Here is a 5,320-nt window from a genome sequence, read left to right as displayed (position 1 = left end):
AAAAAAAAAAAAAACTAAAACCCGAACATTAAATTCAAACATTAATAAGAACTTGTTTGAGAGGCCTTATTATAATGTTGTTTTGCAGCGGGAGTGAAAAATATTAAAATAGTTGCTACTTAGCGCATCTCCAGTATTTTACCTAATAAAAAAATATAATTTTTTATTTTAACTATTATTTTTTTACTACATATTCCAACATATTCTCTCATTATGTACTTGCTTTAAAATATAATTTTTCATTCTTTTTTTATTATATTATTGCTAACACTTAATTAAAGGAAAACAAACACATATATAGAAATCATTCATAAAAACAAAAATAAACACATATGAAAAACACTCATCTCACATACAAGTACTAATCCTTAAAATTAATAACATAGATAAATTTTTTCATCCAACTACAATTGATTTGTTTCCATCTGTGTGTTTCTATGCAATAATTTTTTGCAATTGATTTATTTTCATCCGTGTGCTTTTATGAAATAAATTTTTTCTGCATTTAATTTTTTAATTCAACTATGTGAAGAAATTTTGTGAGTAAGAGATAAATTTTGTGTGAAGAAATTTTGTGTTTGAGAAAGAGACGTAGCAGATATGAAAAAGTGTTAAGAAGAAATAACATATGGGTAAAAAGGAGTGAAATAAAGAAAAATAAACAATATTTTATTCATCTAATGTGCTACAGTGAATAGCTCCAAATTGCTATTCAATGTAGCAATGTAGCTATTCTAGCTAAGGGCAAACTACTCTGTCGGAACCAAAAAAAGAACAATAATAACTAAATATAACTAATATTAGTCTTTTAACTAATCTGCTGCAAGGACGGATCCAGAAAGTTTGATGGCCTGAGCTAAGCTAAGACATAAATTATTATTTTTTAATTGAAATGAAAAATATATTAAAATAGTTAAGTAATGGTGAAAGCATAAATGAAAAATACATTAAGATTTTCAGATTTTCGGTACTTTGAGATATTACGTTGGTACGTACTAGTTTTAATGTAAGCTCTTCGAATTTCCTCTCGTTGATTAAACGCAATCCAATCTAAGACTAACAACATACAGTAAACGAACAAAAAAAAAAAAACAATGTTAAATAGTTAAATTAAAAAATGTAAAATAGTAAAATAGTAAAATAGTTGGGACCTTGGAACGTACAACTTGAATTAGTTGAATGTCACTTTTTCACAAACCCATACAATTACAAATAGAATTTTACTTGAAAAATGATCGTTCAACCTTTGAAATTGGCAAATTGCCAAAAAAGAAGAGAAAAGAAACAAAAACCAATCAGTGAATCAACGAAAAACCCATTCCCAACGGCAACAAGCATAACCCTTTCTCTCTCTCAACCCTCATTCAAGTCATTTAACCGCATTCAAAATTTAAATCCACTGAAATTCAAGAAACCCAAGAAGAGAAAACAGAAAGAACAGTGAGAGAGCAGAGACAGAGCATAGCGCAAGAAGTGCCAAGAGGCAAGAGGCAAGAAGCGCTACCATTGTATTCACAAACTACAATGGTGATTGTGAATACAATTTCTGGGAGAAGTAAAGCAAGCATAAAAATTGAAGAAAAAAAAATTGAAGTTAGGGTTTTGAAAACTTACAATCTACTGCCGCGGCTGCTACCTGCCGGCGCCGGAGATCAAGACTTCAAGTTCAAGTGAAGTTCTTTCAAGTTTCAACTTCTTTGAGACTACAGAGGATACTGAAAGATCAACGTTTGCAGTAGCGATTTCCAAGTTTTTATTTTCTTCTGAATTTTTTTTTTCGTTCTACTGCGAAGCCTGCAATATCGGGATTTTCCTTCTGCAATCGACAACTCTTGTGTGTGTGTTTGAATGGGTTTATGGGTATAAGCCTAAAAAAAAAAATCTAGGGCCAAAAAATTGATTAGACAGGGCAAAAAAATTATTGGATTGGGCCAAAAAAATATATTGGGACAAGGCCAATGGGCCTAAATTATTATTATTATTTTTTTTACTTGCTAAAATTTTTTGGGGGAGGGCCCTGGCCTACACCGGCCCTCCCCTTCCTCCGTCTCTGGCAGCCTGCTGGAGATGCTCATAGGGTCTTGTATGCTTTATTTTAATTGTGCTCTTCTTAAATTGCCAGCCTTACCTCTTAGAAAGGATCAAATATTTTTTTACGTATATATTTCCTATTATTTTATTATACTTTTTTACACTGTTTTATTTTTATTTTGGATTCGTTATTAAAAAATGCATTCATTATTTATCATTTTGAAAGAAATGCTACACATCTCAAAATTTCTTTTCAAAAGTTGGTTTGCAAATGATATGTCATCATCCCATGAATTGGTGACACACCTCCCAAAATAATAAATCTTATGAGATGGTAACACATTATTTACGAACTAACTTTTGAAAAAAATATTTAAAATATGTAACACTTCTCTTATTTGAGTCCTAAGTTATATATAAATTAAAGGGTAAAGTCCACATACCCCCCTCAAACTACCACCCAATTGACAATATCCCCCCCAAACTTTCAATTGTGACAATGTCCCCTCCAAACTACCAAAATATTGTCAATGTCCCTCCCAAGACTAGCAATAAGACAAAAATACCCCTATAGATTTCTCAATAAGACAAAAATACCCCTATAAGACTAGCAATAAGACAAAAATACCCCTATAGATTTCTCAATAAGACAAAAATACCCCTATAAATTCAAAAAAAAAAATTGATTTTTTAAAAAAAGGAAATATTTTAATTTAAAAATAATATTTTTTTAGAAAAAAAAATATTTTAAACAAAAAATTTTAATATTTAAAAAAAAAAACGGAAATTTTTATTTAAAAAAAAAAAACTATTTTTTATTTAGTTTTAAAAAACAAAAAATTTCATTTTATTAAACGAAAATTTTATTATTTTTTTAAACGTAAATTTTTATTTAAATAAAATTATAAAACAAAAATAAAAATAAAAAAAAATGGAAATTTTCAATTTTTATAAAAAAAAATCGAAATTTTTAAATTTTTTTTCTTATAAAATTGATTTAAAAAAAAAAAAAAATCCAACGTTTGGATTTTTTTTTTGTTTGTTTGTTAGTTTTAGGTTTTTTCTAGAAGTTTTAGTTTTTTTTTTTTTTGTAATTTTACTAAGGGTAATTTCGTCATTGTGGGGAACATTGACAACTTTTGATAGTTTAGGGGGGGACATTGTCACAATTGAAAGTTTGGGGGGGACATTGTCAATTGAGTGGTAGTTTGAGGGGGTTATGTGGACTTTCCCCTATACAAATTAATAGACAGATTGGGGGCCACCGGTCGAATATTCTCTTGAGAAAGAACGGGTTAGCTAATATGATGGTACTGATAGTTACGGTCCAGCTCGAAAGATAAACAAGTCTTGATGGACTTGAGGGGCCTAACGTTGACTGAAGCCCAAGTGACCCTTGATAAATGGTATCACCATTAACATTAGGATAGTATATGACCACATATAATAAACTATATCTATATAGTTTGGAATGATAATTTGAGAATGTTTATGTTTGCAAACTTGAACCATAAACATACCTTAACAATCATGTCATGGTAATAAGAAGTGGCCACACTACTCACAAAGTGAGTATTAGTAAATCCATGTTAACATAATGCATCTTTTGTTGTACTACTCATAGAGTGAACATCATGTTCTAAACATTATATTTTCAGTTGCATACGACACTCGATGGGTGGGAATGGGATTTTAAGAAACAAAATAAAATGGAAAGGGGAAGTTTCACATAGTCCCCTGAACTTCTATCATTTTTGTAATGTTCTTCTTAAAGTTCAAAAACTCTTAAATTGACTGTATTAAACTTTCAATATTTTGTAATGTCACCCTCCGTTAGTGTTTGGTTTGGGGTAAATTTAGACAAAAAAAGTGTGAAATAGATTTTATACCCCTAATTATTTTATAAATTTTCAAATTTACCCGTAATTAATTAATTATTTTTTTAAAAAAAAGTGTCATACGACATGCCATTTTCTATTTTATTTTTTTATTTTTTATATGAGGGTATTTTGAAAATTTCACAACCTTGCTAGAATTTTTTTTTTTAAAAAAATTAACGGAGGGGTAACATTGCACAAAAATAGAATTTCGATAACACTATAAAAGTCATTTTTGTAAATTAAAAAATGAAAAGTTGACATGGTTTATACGTTAAGGTTGAGAGAAGCATCTCAAAACCCTTTAGGTCGCACGCTGCACTTACTTTGCATCATTTCTCATGCTTTTAATCACATGCCTTTACATTACTCCACTTAACACTTAACACTCAAACTAAAATTTGATGTTCTTTGTGTAAGCTTGCTTTTTTGCTTTTCCTTGCATGATTTACTTTTGAATATTTTGTTTACCCCCCAACAAAAAAGTAAAGTAAAGTCAAGAATAAAATTTGCAACATTTTGGTGTGCATACGGAGAAGTCCAACTTTTCTCAACCTTGCTTACCTCGTGGGTTTGATTTACATATAACTTTATTCGGCCTTTCAACTTTTGTTTATGGTAAGTTTGTGTCACAATAGGATGCCAATTTTTTTTTAGGTCAAAATTACCCTGTAAATTCTAAAACTATTTTCAAAATCAAAGATCTAAAATAATACTATTGGAACCGCATAATTGTATGGGAAGTGGGAAGGAACATAATTAACTATGGGTCCGGCTTTTTTTGTTGCCCCTAGACTTCTTAATTAGTAATTTCATCAATAAATCTGACTTGTCTTGTGAAATTTTTTGATTTATCACTGAATAACATTGGGCTTTCACAACAAGCTTTTGATTTGTCCATTAAGAATTGCAAACATGCATGATGTGATGATACTCCAAATTATATGTATTGGGAAAGGACATCGACAATTTTTTGATAGCTTTTGAGATATATTGTCTCAATTAAAAGTTTGAGAACATATTATCAATTGGATAGTAATTTGGTGGGTATATGGACGTTTTCTTTTTGTGTTGAATGAGAATACAAAATTCATTATTATTAGTTGGTATATATTCAAAAGAACTTTTGAATTCAAGGTGACAATATTGAAAGAATTTGACATCATAATTCGCTGAGTGCAAGCCAAGTTATACTTTGCTTGCCTCTTTGGTTTGATTTACATGAATCTTTCATTCAACTTTTGTGCATGGTAAGCTTAGCTCACATTATGATGATAATTTTTTGGGTCAAAGTTGCATCACTTCTCTCCCTCTCCCTCTCCCTCTCCATCGCTTGTGTGCTTTGGGTACTTGTAAGAGAGACACACAGTGTGCATGTGTGTGGGAGACAGATCTTTACTCTTCAGACAGAG

This window comes from Corylus avellana, chromosome ca10 (assembly GCF_901000735.1).
Source record: "Corylus avellana chromosome ca10, CavTom2PMs-1.0".
NCBI classification, from domain to species: Eukaryota; Viridiplantae; Streptophyta; class Magnoliopsida; order Fagales; family Betulaceae; genus Corylus; species Corylus avellana.
The sequence above is the reverse complement of the archived record's forward strand: the minus strand, read 5'-3'. Positions refer to the sequence as shown.